Genomic DNA, 16,473 nt, shown 5'->3' with positions numbered 1-16,473 from the left:
CGGCTATGGAGTTGTTTGATTCCAAAGCTACTGAGTTAATGATAGGAGTGATCGTAGAGTCTCTTGCCATCCATCCTTAGTTTTGAGCCATTTTATCGTGTAAGATATTTCATTCTCTGAATGATTTGCTCAAAAATGCTCCACATGCTGAAGCATCAACATTGGCCTTCAAGATATCTGCCAATCCCGTGTAGAACCTTTACCCCAACATCTGATCTGGAATGCCGTGATGTGGACACTTAACCAGCATACCTTTGAACCTTTCCCACGTTTCTTGCAATGTTTCAGCTGGTCTCTGCCTGAAGCTCAATATCTCATCAACTTGTTTGGCAGTCTTATTGGGTAGGTAGAACTTGTTCAAAAATTGCTTAACTAATTCTTCCCAAGTAGTGATAGTGTTTATGGGAGTGAATTGATCCAAGTCTGAGCCTCTCCCGTCACCGAGAATGAAAACAACAACAACTTTATTGCTTCCGGTATCATATTTGGTTGCCTTTGCGTGACACATATCGATAGAAAATTTTCAGATGCTGTTGAGGATCTTCAATGTAAGACCTTGAGAACAGTCCCTTGTTCTGCAACAAATGTAGCATGTTGTTTGTGATTTGAAATGATTCCACTTGTATCTAAGGGGCTGTAATTGCGGTTGCCAGATTTTTGACGGTGGGTTGTGCCCAATCATACAAGGCTGCTTCTGGCACAAGAGGTGCCACACCCTGATTGTTCGGGTCATTCGCATTATTTCTGTTGTTTGGATTTTCTATTATGTCATCCATGTCAAGTTCGATTCGTTCTGTTGAGTTCTATTGTTGTTTGTCCTTCATATTTGCATGATTTAGTGCCTTAAAAACTTTCTAAGGATCTGATATTGCTTCGAACAATTCACCAGCTCTTGAGGAGTTTCTAGGCATGCACCTGTAACACCCAAGACTAAAAACGTTAGAATTTCAATGTATTTAATTTCAAATGAAGAAAATTGACTACACTAAGAATTCTAGTTCTTCTTTTAGTTGCAATTAATAACGTTGTTAAATTCCCCAGCAACGACGCCAAAATGTGATCACGCCCAACTATGCCTTATAAAAATAACTTAGCGGTCATTACAAATATAATCCGGTTTATAAGTCCGGAGTCGAATCCCGCAGGGAATTAACATACTAATTACAACTTTTAGTTTCACAAGAATCCAAGTAATCAACTTTTAAAAATATTGAATAATGAATTGAGTTTTTACTAACTAATAACAAGGTAATTAAAAAGATGTAATTTTACTACTAACAAAGCAACTGTTGTAGACAAGATTGGAAAGGTCTAAGGTTACGATTTCCCCTCTTGTCGTAATCTTCTCTGTTACGTGTCCTATAAATTCGCCTAGATACTCTCTACCGATCATGAGCACTTTAGGTGTCGTAATTCTCTTCCGAGCAGATACAACAATTTACTAAACGTATTCTTTTGAACTGCGCTAGCTAGCATTAGTTTACCGCTCACTAAGATCGCACCAAGGTTTTGTTATTCCTAATACCACCTTTAAACCCTTCGTATTGATCCCGCATATATGTTAAGAGTGATGTTGTTCAACAACTACCTAAATATGTACCCTTTTCCAAGTAATACACACTAAATAGGCATAGCCAATTGAGGGCTCTTCAATCGACCACAATAATCAGGTAGTTGAACAAGCAGAGAAAATCCAATGGCAAATTTATATTAAATGCAATAAAATTTCATCCTTCAAGAGGTTCCATAAAATCCTAGAGTAAAGAGTTTAGATACTCATAATTGTTTTCACAATCACAATATAAAAATTCATCATCAATGATAAAAAGGGGAAGGAGAAAGATAAACACTCGTTTCCGAATCTTCCATCTTGTTCCTTGCCTGTTCTTGCCTTCAATGTTCTTCTAAAAACCAAGATAACCTCTTTTTGGGCGAGTTGGGCTTCATATCGGTCAGGGAAAGTCACCTCTGGAATTACAATTTTAGCCCTAGAATAGTTTTTCTCGGAAGGACGTGTGCGGTCGCGCACTTGGGCAGGTGACCACGCATCTGGTCGCGCACTTTGGCCAGTTTCTACCTGACTTGTACGGCCCAGTGCGCAGCCGCGCACCTGGGCAATTTTCTGCACTTTTCTTCGTTCTTCTTTTTAAGTGCGTTAACCACCTTCGATCCTTGAACAAACTCCCAATTTACTCCACAAGCATTTACTTGGCCTTCAACGCTCCAAATTAGCTCAAAACGCTCATTAACCTCATTGTAGCCCAGAATTGCTCCTGCAAAGTATAAAGTACTCAATCAGCACAATTTACTACCATTTAATGCTCAAACACTAGTAAAGTACAGCCAATTTAGAGTGCAAAAAGTGTCCAAAATACACAGTTATAGCCTACTATCAATCCCTAATGTGCAACCCCTCAACACAATCCTCCAGGGGCCTTGGCAAAATTATAACTTGACCATTAAGATTAACTCCATCCTCAACAATGGGGAATGGAACTTTGATGCTATTCACTACCCCATTCCTAGGGACATTAAGTGTGTTATTCAATCCACCTTCATCCCTATTTCTACCAACTCTGAGGATAAGCTCATCTAGAACCTCAATGGCAATGTGCTTTTAAGCTCCAAACCTGCCTACAACCTGATTAGCTTTGAGATGAACTCCAACCCCAACCATGATGATACCTTCAACTGGATTTGGAAGCTAAGAGTCCCAAACAAGATTAAGTTCTTTACCTGGATGATGCAACATAACAGACACCCCACTACCAAGCACTTAAACAACATAGGCTTAAATGTTAGCCCAATATGTCATTTATGCTCCTTTAGAGTGGAAGATATCAACCATATCTTCTTTGAATGCTCAAATGCAAGAGCATTTTAGCAGTCCATAACACTGAAGTGTACTAACAAGACCTCTCATCCACACCTTGTGTTCTCAATGATACACTGGGAGGATATATGGCACAAGGTCAAGAATATGCATTTTAACAATGCTATCAATTGGAAATCCCTTCTACCATTCTGTTTTTAGGGCCTATGGCTCACAAGAAACAACAACTTTTTTTAGAATAAAAGAACTTTTTCCCTATTAAACAAACCATTGCTAGAGCCACAAAATACTACTATGTGGTTGTGCAACCCAGGGATAAAGGTGAAACAACAGAAATCCACATCAATTGGAAGCCACCTCCTACTTGCTCATACAAGCTCAATACTGATGGGGTTGCATGCCCAAAATCAAGAGTATGAGGAATTGGGGGTGTCATTAGGAATAGCAGGGGTGACTGGGTACTAGGATATATGAGAGGCTTACTGCATACTACCGGCCTAGAGGCTGAACTCCAAGCTCTATGGAAGGGTCTCACATTAGCCCTCGAACACAAACTCACATCTCTACAAATATTCACTAAGTTTGAACAGGTTGTAAGAATGCTAATGTCACGACACTAAACCCGGACCCGATCATGATGGCGTCTCTTGTGAAGACAAGGCCAACCGACACTTTCCCATTTCAGTTTTAAGTAGTTAAACAATAAGAATTAAGTATAAAATGTAGTAAATAATCCAAGAGTAAGCAGTGAACATTACAGTTTGCGAAAATAAAACCCAACATAGCCCGATACCGGGGTGTCACTAGTCACGAGCATCTACCAATTCTAACACAGGTATGAAAAGTCTACAAAGCTTTTACAAAGCTACTAATAAGGGAAAAGAAATGAGATAAGGGGGGAGAAACACGGGACTGCGGACGCCAAGCAGCTACCTCATGAACTCCGAAGTCTGTTGGGAGCTCTCAACTCTTGCTAGCAGGATTAGCAACCTCTGAATCTACACACGGGGTGCAGGGAGTAAAGTGAGTACTCCAACTCAGTGAGTAATAATCATAAATAAAGACTAAAAACAAGAAATCACGTAAGACACATTACAAGATATAATGAAGCAGCAAAAAGCCAGTAAAATAGTGAATCAGTAAAGATATGTAAAAATCACTTCGGTTCAATTTAAACTTAATAAAAGGCCTTTTTAAGAATTAAGCAGGTAAATGACAGGCAATAAGGAAGATAAACACATAAAGGTTCGCCCCTCGGGCACAATGTCCACAAATCTGCCCCTCGGGCAATATCTCAGAATAATACCAGCCCCTCGGGCTATATCTCACATCACAATGGGTACCCGCACTCACTGGGGGTATGCAGACTCCTGAAGGGGCCCCTTACGGCCCAAGCGCAATATCAAGCCATCTCGTGGCATCATCACTACGCTCTCGGCCTTATATCAACAAGCCACATCGTGGCGTACATATCTCAGGCCCTCGGCCTCATAATCATAATCAGTGTTTCCTCACAACATAGGCCATCGGCCTTACTCAGTTAAAATCCTCACAAGCCACTCGGGCAATAGTAAAATATGGTTCTCAGCCCAAAATGTCATTTAAAAGATTATTTAAGTGTTAAAACAGAGTAATCACTGTTGAGTTATGAAAACAGTGGAATATAGCATGACTGAGTTCAAGTATAAAGTCAAAACAGTGAGAAAATATCAAGAAAAATCCCCTGAGGGTTGAAATAGTTGGCACAAGGCCCAAATATGGCATTCAGCCAAAACATGGTGTTCACAAATAGATTTCAGTCAAATACGCGGTAAAATAGTCATTCGAGATGGACTAAGTCACAATCCCCAACAATTCATGACCCCACACTTGTCATCAAGCGTGTGCGTCACCCTAATATAGAACAACGATGTCCAATCCGGGGTTTCATACCCTCGGGACATCATTTACAATCATTACTCACCTTAATCCAGTCAAATCTCTAGCCTGCGACGCCTTTGCCCCTCGAATCGGCCTCTACTCGCGTCGAATCTATCAAAAATCAGAATCACGGTGTCAAAATATGCCGAGAGAACGAAGCCCAAGCGAAAATAATCAATTTACAACTTAAATCCCGAAATTACCAAAATCCGACCCCCAGGCCCACGTCTTGGAATTCGATAAAATTCACATCAATAGATTCCTCATCTCCCCACGAGTTCATACATATCAAAAGTACTAAAATCCGACCACAAATGGACCCTCAAATCCTCAAGTCTAGGTCTCCAATACCAAACCCTAGTTTTCCCCAATTTTAACCCTTAAATTCCATTAATTATAGCTCTAATCCGTGAAATAATACCATAGAGACGAGTTTTTTGGTCCAAAATCCTTACCTCAATGAAGTCTCCTTGAATTCTCTCTTCAAAATTGCCCAAAGCTCCAGAAATCGCGTTTAAAAATGGTGAAACCCTCTGAAAATCGCGAAGGAAGAAATATATACATTCTGACCCAGGCATTTTCGCACCTGCGGTACCGCTTTTGCGGTCCAAGAGCCGCTTCTGCGGTTTTTCACTTATTCTCAACTTTTCGCATCTGCGATGCTATCTCCGCACCTGCGCCATCGCAGGTGCGGTTACCCAACTGCTTCTGCGGTCACAACGTACCTCACCTTTTTCTGCTTTTGCAGCCTTCTACCTCGCATCTGCGGCATCACACCTGCGGTCCCCAATCCGCAGGTGCGGAAATACCAGAAGCAGAAAATCTACAGCTCACCAAAATTCCAAACTTCTCCGTCAACCATCCGAAATCACCCCGAGGCCCCCGAGACCTCAACCAAAAGTACAAACATATCCCATAACCTTTTTCAAACTTATACCAATCTTCAAAAACACCTCAAACAACATCGAATCAACCAAAACACATCGGATTCAAGCCTAAGTTTCCAAATTCTTCCTAATTACGCTTTTGATCAAAAGTCCAACCAAACTACGTCCGAATGACCTAAAATTTTGCACACATATCCCAAATGGCATAAAACAACTACTACAATTCTCGGAATTCCATTCCGACCCCTATATCAAAATCTCACCTATCAACCGGAAAATGCCAAAAATCCAATTTCGCCAATTCAAGCCTAAATCTACTCCGGACCTCCAAAATACATTCCGATCACGCTCCTAAGTCCCAAATCACCTCCCGAAACTATCTGAATCATCAAAACTCACGTCCGAGCCCTCTAACACATAAGTCAACATCCGGTTGACCTTTTCCAACTTAAGCTTCTTCAAAAGAGACTAAGTGTCTCAAATCTTACCAAATCCTTTCTGAACCCGAGCCAACCAACCTGATCACATATAGAACCGATAAACAAAGCAATAAAAAACAGAAATAGGGAAAACAGAGCGGAAACTCGCGAGACGACTGACCGGGTCATCACATCCTCCCCAACTTAAACAAACGTTCGTCCTCAAATGAGTCAAGAAACATATTTGAAGCGTCAAACATGTGAGGATATCTGCTCCGCATCTCCCGCTCGGTCTCCCAGGTAGCCTCCTCCATGGTCTGACCTCTCCAATGCACTTTCACTGAAGCTATATCGTCCTTTGATCTCAACTTTCGAACATGATGCTCCAAAATAGCTGCTGGCTCCGCATCATAAGTCAAATCACCATCCAACCGAACCGTGCTTAAATCCAAAACATGAGATGAATCCCCAATATACTTTGGAGCATAGAAACATGAAATACCGGATGCACACTCGACAAGCTAGGTGGCAAAGCAAGCTCATAAGCCACCTCCCCAATCCTTCGAAGCACCTCAAAAGGTCCAATGAACCGAGGACTCAATTTACCTTTCTTCCCAAATCTCATGACACCCTTCATGGGCGAAACCTTCAACAAAACCTTCTCGCCAACCATGTAGGACACATCCCGCACCTTCCAATCGGTGTATCTCTTTTGCCTCGACTACGCTGTACGAAGCCTCTCCTGAATTACCTTCATCTGTTCTAAAGCATCCTGCACCAAGTCTGTCCCCAATAGCCTAGCCTCACTCGGCTTGAACCAACCAACGGAGATCTACACCGCCTCCTATACAAGGCCTCATATGGAGCCATCTGAATACTCGACTGGTAGCTGTTGTTATAAGCAAATTCTGCAAGCGGTAGAAATTGATCCCATGACCTTCCGAAATCAATGACACAAGCACGCAACATGTCCCCCAATATCTAAATAGTGCGCTCGGATTGCCCGTCCGTCTGAGGGTGAAAAGTTGTGCTCAACTCAGCCTGAGTGCCCAACTCTCGCTACACAAACCTCCAAAACTGCGAAGTAAACTGAGTGCCCCTATCTGAGATGATGGAAAATGGGACACCATGCAATCGAACAATCTCCCGGTTATAGATCTCTGCCAGCCGCTCTGAAGAATAAGTAGTACACACAGGAATGAAGTGCGCAGACTTGGTCAGCCGATCCACGATCACCCAAATAACATCGAACTTCTTCAAAGTCCGTGGAAGCCCGACTACAAAGTCCATAGTGATACTCTCCCACTTCCACTCGGGAATATCCATCCGCTGAACCAAGTCACCCGGTCTTTGATGCTTATATTTCACCTGCTGACAATTGAGACACCGAGCTACAAATACCATAATATCCTTCTTCATTCTTCTCCACCAATAATGTTGCCTCAAATCATGATACATCTTTGTGACACTCGGATGAATGGAATACCGCGAGCTATGGGCCTCCTCCAGAATCAACTCCCGAAACCCATCTACATGTGGCACACATATCCGGCCCTGCATCGTCAACACCCCATCATCACCAATAGTCATATCCCTGGCATCATCATGCTTTACTCTGTCCTTAAGGACAAGCAAATGCGGATCATTATACTGGCGCACTTTGATGCGATCATATAAGGAAGACTGAGAAACCACACAAGCCAATACCCGACTGGGCTCCGAAATATCTAACCTCATGAACCGATTGGCCAAGGCCTGAACATCAACTGCAAGAGGTCTCTCTCCAACTGGAATATATGCCAAACTCCCCATACTCACCGCCTTTCGGCTCAAAGCATTAGCCACCACATTGGCCTTTCTCGGATGGTACAATATAGTGATATCATAATCCTTTAGCAACTCCAACCACCTCAGTTGCCTCAAATTAAGATCCTTCTACTTGAACAAGTGTTGGAGGCTACGATGATCAGTAAACACCTCACACGACACACCATACAAGTAATGCCTCCAAATCTTCAATGCGTGAACTATGGAAGCCATCTCCAAATCATGAACGGGGTAGTTCTTGTAATGGGATTTCAACTGATGAGAAGCATAAGCAATAACTCTACCCTTTTGCATCAAAACACAACCAATACACACTCTTGAAGCATCACAATACACGGTATATGAACCTGAAGCTGATGGCAAAACTAACACTGGAGCTGTGGTCAAAGCAGTCTTGAGCTTTTGAAAGCTCTCCTCATACTCATCCGACCATACCAATGAAGCAACCTTCTAAGTCAACTTGATCAAGGGTGATGCGATAGACGAGAATCCCTGAACAAACCGACGATAATAGCCTACCAAACCAATAAAACTGCGAATCTATGTGGTTGAGGACGATCTGGGCCAACTCTGAACCGCCTCTATCTTCTTTGGATCAACCTGAATACCCTCGCTGGACACCACGTGCCCCAAGAAAGCTACTAAACTAAGCCAAAACTCATACTTGGAGAATTTTGCATAAAGCTTCTCCTCCCTCAATCTCTGCAACACAACTCTCAAATGCTCAGCGTGCTCCTCCTGACTATGAGAATACACCAGAATATCATCAATGAAGACTATGACAAACGAGTCGAGATAAGGCCAGAACACACTGTTCATCAAATGCATGAATGCTGCTAGGGCATTGGTCAGCCCAAAAGACATCACCAAGAGCTCATAATGACCATATCAGGTCTTGAAAGCCGTCTTAAGAATATCCGAGTCCCTGATCTTCAACTGGTGATAACCCGAACGAAGATCAATCTTGGAGAACATTCTCGCTCCCTGAAGCTGGTCGAATAAATCATCAATGCGAGGCAAATGATACTTGTTCTTAATTGTTACTTTATTCAATTGCATATAATCAATGAACATCCTCATAGTGCCATACTTCTTCTTCACAAATAGAACTGGTGCACCCCAAGGTGACACACTAGACCGAATGAACCCCTTATCAAGGAGTTCCTGAAGCTGCTCCTTTAACTCCTTCAACTCCGCTGGTGCCATACGATATGGCGGAATAGAAATGGGCTGAGTGCCCAGCACCAGGTCAATACCAAAATCAACATCCCTACTGGATAGACATCGGGAAAATCCCTCACAACTGGAACAGAATCAATACTGGGAGTCTTTGCACCGACATCCCTCACAAAGGCTAGATACGAAAGACAACCCTTCCCAACCATACGTTAGGCTTTCAAGAATGAGATTACTCTACTGGTAACATAATCAGTCAAACCTCGCCACTCAATCTGTGGCACACCCAGTATAGCCAATGTGGCTGTCTTAGCATGATAGTCCAGAATAGCACGACACAGAGATAACCAATCCATGACTAAAATGACATCGAAATCTACCGTACATAATAATAAAAGATCCACTCGGGTCTCCAGCCCCCAATAGTGACCACACACGACTGTTACACACAGTCTACAATAATAGTATCGCCCACCGGGGTAGATACATGAACATGTGAAGCAAGAAACTCACAGGGCATACCCAAATAACGAGCAAAGTATGATGACACATAAGAAAAGGAGGAACCGGGATCAAATAATACAGAGGCATCTATGTGGCAGACTGAAACAATACCTGCAATAACAACATCGGAAGCAATAACATCTGGTCTAGCCGGAAGTGCATAAAAACGGGCCTGACCGCCACCTGAGCGACCTCCCCCTCTAAGGCGACCCCTAGCTGACTGACCTCCACCCCTAGCTAGATGGGTAGGTGGTGGTGAAGTAATTGGCGCTGAAGCCAATAACTGACCCATCTACTGAGATGAACCCGCAAGACGGCGAGGACACTGCCTCCACATATGACCCTTTTCTCCACACTCATAGTAACTCCCAGGTACTGGAGAAGGGGACTGAAGGGAACCCCTCGCACTGGAGTGACTAGCAGATGCACCTGGCATAGAAGAGCCCTGAACTGATGGAGCACAGGATGAACTCTGAGCTGGAAGGGTACTAAGTGATGACTCGCCCTGATGAGAACTGTGAGAACCATAACCCGATGATGCCCCACGATAACCTGGGCGAGCTGGCTGAGCATGCCTGAATGGACGGTCTCTATGGTGCTGAAACTGACCTCTCGAAGGAGCACCACTATAGCTACTAGATCCTCGAGGCCTCTTGGCCTCTCTCTCCTCTCGCTCCTGGCGACGAACAGACTCAATCTCACAGGCAATATCCACAACCTCATCGAAAGTAGCACCAGTCACCCTCTCCCTGGTCATGAGAATACGAAGCTGATAAGTGAGGCCATCAACAAACCTCCTAATCCTCTCTCTATCTGTCGGAACCAACCAAATAGCATGACGAGCTAACTCGGAGAACCTCATCTCATACTGCGTCACAGTCATCTCTGCCTGATGCACCCATTCAAACTCCCTACGTAGCTCCTTTCTACGAGACTATGGCACATACTTCTCCAGAAAGAGAACGGAGAACTGCCGCCAGGTAAGGGGTGTTGCACCAACAGGCCTACGCCTCTCAAAAGCCTCCCACTAAGTGAAGGCAGCTCCAGAAAACTGATAAGTTATGAAAGTAACCCCGCTAGTCTCCAGAATACCCGTTGTACAAAGCATCCTCTGACACTTATCCAAGAAACCCTGGGCATCCTCGCCCTCTGCACCACTGAAGGTCGGATGCTGAAGTCTACCAAACCTGTCCAACCTACGCTGCTCGTCCTTTGGCATGGCAGGAACTACATAGTCCTAAGCAGCTTCAGCCGGCTGGGCTGGATGTGCCCCAGGCGTCTAAAGTCCCTGCATGACCTGCTCAGGTGTGCGAGTGGCAGGAGTCTGATTGCCTCCCCCAGCTTGAGAAGTAGTTGCGACTGTAGTAGCTGAGACCGCCTGAGCTAGGCCATTGCAAACTGATAGCATCTGAGCCAAGGTCTCCTGAAGACCCGGAATAACAATGGGCACAGCTGGTGCCTGAACTGGTGCTGCTGGAGCGTCCATAACTGGGACCTGATCCTGAACTGGGGCAGCTGGTGGATCTGCAGGTGCTGCTCTAGCTGCTGTGCGGGCCACACCTCTGCCCCTACCGCGACCAAGACCGCATCCTCGACCTCTAGTGGCCATAGCTGGTGGTACTGGTGGTCGTCCATCCTGACTGGTAGCGCGTGTCCTCACTATTTGTGACAGAATAGAATGACAGAAGTTTAGTACTCGGATCAACAAATTCGCACGACAAGAATCTCAAGAATATGAAGTTTTTCCTAAAGGTTCTGTAGACTCTCGAGGATAAATACAAACGTCTCTGTACCGATCCGCGAGACTCTACAAAACCTGCTCATGACTCGTGAGACCTATGTAACCTAGATTCTGATACCAACTTGTCACGACCCTAAACCCGGACTCGGTCGTGATGGCGCCTTTTGTGAAGACAAGGCCAGCTAACACTTTTCCATTTTAGTTTTAAGCAGTTAAACAATAAGAATTAAGTCTAAAACGTAGTAAATAATCCAAGAGTAAGCAGTGAACATTACAGTTTGCGGAAATAAAACCCAACATAGCCCGATACCGAGGTGTCACTAGTCACGAGCATCTACAAATTCTAACACAAGTCTGAAAAGTCTACAAAGCTTTTACAAAGCCACTAATAAGGGAAAAGAAATGAGATAAGGGGGAGAAACATGGGACTACGGACGCCAAGCAACTACCTCGTGAACTCTGAAGTCTACCGGGAGCTCTCAACTCTCGCTAGCAGGATCAGCAACGCCTGAATCTGCACACAAGATGCAGGGAGTAAAGTGAGTACTCCAACTCAGTGAGTAATAATCATAAATAAAGACTGAAAGCAAGAAATCACGTAAGACACATTACAGGCTATAATGAAGCAGTAAAAAGCCAGTAAAATAGTGAATCAGTAAAGATACGTAAAAATCACTTCAGTTCAGTTTTAACTTCATAAAAGGCCTTTTTAAGAATTAAGCAGGTAAATAAAAGGCAATAAGGAAGATAAGCACATAAAGGTTCGCCCCTCGGGCACAATGTCAATAAATCTGCCTCTCGGACAATATTTCAGAATAATACCAGTCCCTCGGGCTATATCTCACATCACAATGGGTACCCGCGCTCACTGGGGGTGTGCAGACTCCTGGAGGGACCCCTTACGGCCCAAGCGCAATATCAAGCCATCTCGTGGCATCATCACTAGGCTCTCGGCCTCATATCAACAAGCCACTTCGTGGCGTACGTATCTCAGGCCCTCGACCTCATAATCATAATCAGTGTTTCCTCACAACATAGGCCCTCGGCCTTAAAATCATAATCAATGTTTCCTCACAACATAGGCCCTCGGCCTTACTCAGTCAAAATCCTCACAAGCCACTCAGGCAATAGTAAAACATGTTTCTCAGTCCAAAATATCATTTAAAAGATCATTTAAGTGTTAAAACAAAGTAATCATGACTGAGTTATGGAAACAGTGGAATATAGCATGACTGAGTTCAAGTATAAAGTCAAAACAGTGAGGAAATATCAATAAAAATTCCCTAAGGGTTCAAATAGTTGGCACAGGCCCAAATATGGCATTCAACCCAAAATATGGTGTTCACAAATAGATTTCAGTCAAATACGCAGTAAAATAGTCATTCGGGACGGACTAAGTCACAATCCCCAACAGTGCACGACCACATGCTCGTCATCAAGCATGCGTGTCACCTCAATATAGCACAACGATGTGCAATCCGGGGTTTCATACCCTCGGGACATCATTTACAATCATTACTCACCTCAATCCGGTCAAATCTCTTGCCCGCGGTGCCTTTGCCCCTCGAATCGGCCTCTACTCGCGTCGAATCTATCCAAAATCAGAATCACGACGTGAAAGTATGCTAAGGGAACGAAGCTCAAGCGAAAATAATCAATTTACAACTTAAATCCTGAAATTACCAAAACCCGACCTCCGGGCCCACGTCTCAGAAACGATAAAATTTACATCAATAGATTCATCATCTCCCCACGAGTTCGTACATATCTAAAGTACTAAAATCTGACCACAAATGGTCCCTCAAATCCTCAAGTCTAGGTCTCCAATACCAAGCCCTAGTTTTCCCTAATTTTAGCCCTTAAATTCCATTAGTTATAGCTCTAATCCGTTAAATAATACCATAGGGACGAGTTTTTTGGTCCAAAATCCTTACCTCAATGAAGTCTCAGTGAATTCTCTCTTCTAAATTGCCCAAAGCTCCAGAAATCGCATTTAAAAATGGTGAAACCCTCTGAAAATCGTGAAGGAAGAAATATATACATTCTGACCCATGCATTTTAGCACATGCGGTCAATCCACCACATCTGTGGTACCGTTTTTGCGGTCCAAGAGCCGCTTCTGCGGTTTTTCACTTATTCTCAACTTTCTGCATCTGCGATGCAATCTCCGCACCTGCACCATCGTAGGTACGGTTACCCAACCGCTTCTGCGGTCATAGCCTACCTCACCTTCTTCCGCTTCTGCGGCCTTCTACCTCGCATCTGCGGCATCGCACATGCGGTCCCCAATCCGCAGGTGCGGAAATACCAGAAGCAGAAAATCTGCTGCTCACCAAAATTCCAAACTTCTCCGTCAACCATCCGAAATCACTCTGAGGCCCCCTGGACCTCAACCAAAAGTAAAAACATATCCCATAACCTTATTCAAACTTATACCAATCTTCAAAACACCTCAAACAACATCGAATCAACCAAAACACATCGGATTCAAGCCTAAGTTTCCAAATTCTTCCGAATTACGCTTTTGATAAAAAATCCAACCAAACCACGTCCGAATGACCTAAAATTTTGCACATACATCTCAAATGACACAACGGAACTATTGCAACTCTCAGAATTCCATTTCGACCCCTATATCAAAATCTCACCTATCAACCGAAAAACGACAAAAATCCAATTTCGCCAATTCAAGTCTAAATCTACTCCGGACCTCCAAAACACATTCCGATTACGCTCCTAAGTCCCAAATTACCTCCCGAAATTATCCAAATCATCGGAATTCACGTTCGAGCCCTCTAACACATAAGTCAACATCCGGTTGACTTTTTCCAACTTAAGCTTCCTTAAAAGAGACTAAGTGTCTCAAACCTTACCAAATCCTTTTTGAACCCGAGACAACCAACCCGATCACATATAGAACTGATAGACAAAGCAATAAGAAGCAAAAATGGGAAAAATGAAGCGGTAACTCACGAGACGACTGGTCGGGTCATCACAGCTAAATAAGGGAAACATGTATTATAACTATATTATCTTTGAATGCAGGTCATTGATGGAGTAGCTGAGAAATCCAGCACTAGGGCATGATTTCAAAAAACAAAATCAAGTGGCGGACCTCCTCGCAAAGGAAGGAGCCGGGAAAAGGGCTTTTGCTAGGACATAAATTTTGATAGTTCCTCCGATGTTTGTAAATAAGGCACTACAGGCAGACATCCTAGGAACTGTTTTTCTACGTAAAATCAGGGTGAACCCCCTTGTAAAACAATGATGTAACTATTTTTCTATATTTTATAATTATCTAGTTCACCAAACAAAAAAAAAGCTAAGAGAACAAAGATCAAGGGAATATATATATAGATAAATAATTGAAGTAATTTACTGATTAGTACAATTAAGTATTGAAAGCTATTATAACAACTACTTCAGTTCTTTGTTTAAGCAAAGAAAAATGACACGAAATAGGACTTGGGAACCAAGGGAATAACTTGGCGATGATAGTAGATAGATCACCGAGAAAAGCGACCTTTGAGTGAGAGATGAGATTATTTTGTATACAATTGGTAAATATAATTTTATTGGATAACTAAATGAGAACTTAACTAATACTTAATAATAATTAGGTTTATAATTTTACATATATAAGTAAAAAAGGGATCTTTTTGGATTTATATAAAAATTTGAAATTACTTACCCAATTTAGCTAAGTTTTTCTATTTTCAAGAAATAACTAAAGTTTTTTTATAACATATATAAACAAATCTAATATTTATATATAACTGCAATACAATTTTTTTGTTGTCCAAAATCCGTTCATAAGCTACAATTTATATATAATTTGTATATAATTATGTTAGTTGTGTACATTTTAGATGTTGTTTGTATACCCGATATACAAAATATATATAATTTATTTATGTCTTTTTCTTCGAGTTTCAATATGAAATTTCAACCAAAACCAACTTGAATCTTCATCAAACTTCCTCAAAATTAAGATATAAACTCAAAAAGATATTGGCAATTATTTGCAACAACACTCAATCTAAATAAATAATAATTTTATAAAATTTTATTTTAAATTCAAAGCCTTAATTTTTTTTAATTGCTGTAAATGGAGTTGATCTGAACTATGACCAGTTCCAATTTAATTTTATTCGAAAGAACATAATCATATGATCAGAAAAATAGAGATAAGTAATTGGATATGCTTACAGATTATCAATGAATTTGCAGACCATGTACTCGAATTGAATGTTTTTATGCTTGGAGAAAGTATCACTATATGTACATAGGGTAAAATTGATTTATATTAAATGTTTGAATGATAGTGTGACATGTGAAACTGGAGGTAGAAAGAAGATGAAGTGAGTGGAAACTAAGACCGAGGACAACAACTTCAGTTAAAGGAAGCAAATGAATATTTTTCACCATATGACATTTAATGAAGAATATTCCTCAGTATTGAATATACAACCGTTGCAGAGAATTTTGGCATTTATGGTCTGCCGTTACACAATGACCCTCATTATTATCATTTAATAGGGGCTTGATCCTAGGACCTTGTTCTGTAGGTATAACTATAAATAGTAGTTTCAATAACCATTGGAGCACACGAAATCTCTGGCAAAACTTATGCTACACATTATTCTCAAGTTAAATAGTACTTTACTTTTTTTCTAATATTGTATTTATCACTGTCTTTGCAAGCCATGCTCCCGGAACCGGGCTACCTGTTGTTTATTTCGATTTCAACGTAAAGTCTTATACTTTTCATTTAGTTTATTTATCATTGTGGGATTAAATCGATTCACTTATCTATAAACCACATTATAAATTCAATTGCACTGTTTTACGGGTAAATAATATGATATATAAAGAATCAACATTGATTATCTAAATCAATATTTGTTTTATAACAACTGCATATTACCTGAGCTTTAATATTGCCATTGTGGGAGATAGAGTAAGTGTTCATTTTTTTTTGGCTTTGATTGTTTCAAATGTATGAAAAATATTAGTGATTGTTGACAAAAAAAATATTGATGATTACAAAAATGTTGATTGACATCAGTTTTTAAGTACTTCTACAACTACGGAAGGAAAATTTCTATATCTCGAATCTACGGAATATGAGAATCTCTTTCGTTGAATTGAAAGAATTATCTATTG

The 16,473-nt window shown here is 41.7% G+C and overlaps 1 non-coding gene across 1 annotated transcript; it reads left to right on the top strand.

Moving 5' to 3' along the window:
- The first annotated feature begins 221 nt into the window (after positions 1 to 221).
- LOC138888802 (small nucleolar RNA R71) lies at positions 222 to 328 on the top strand. Its single transcript, XR_011406381.1, has one exon. It is a non-coding gene; the product is annotated as a small nucleolar RNA R71 (small nucleolar RNA).
- The last annotated feature ends 16,145 nt before the right edge of the window (positions 329 to 16,473 follow it).

Source organism: Nicotiana sylvestris, chromosome 3, assembly GCF_000393655.2.
Source record: "Nicotiana sylvestris chromosome 3, ASM39365v2, whole genome shotgun sequence".
Lineage (NCBI taxonomy): Eukaryota > Viridiplantae > Streptophyta > Magnoliopsida > Solanales > Solanaceae > Nicotiana > Nicotiana sylvestris.
The sequence above is the reverse complement of the archived record's forward strand: the minus strand, read 5'-3'. Positions and strand labels throughout refer to the sequence as shown.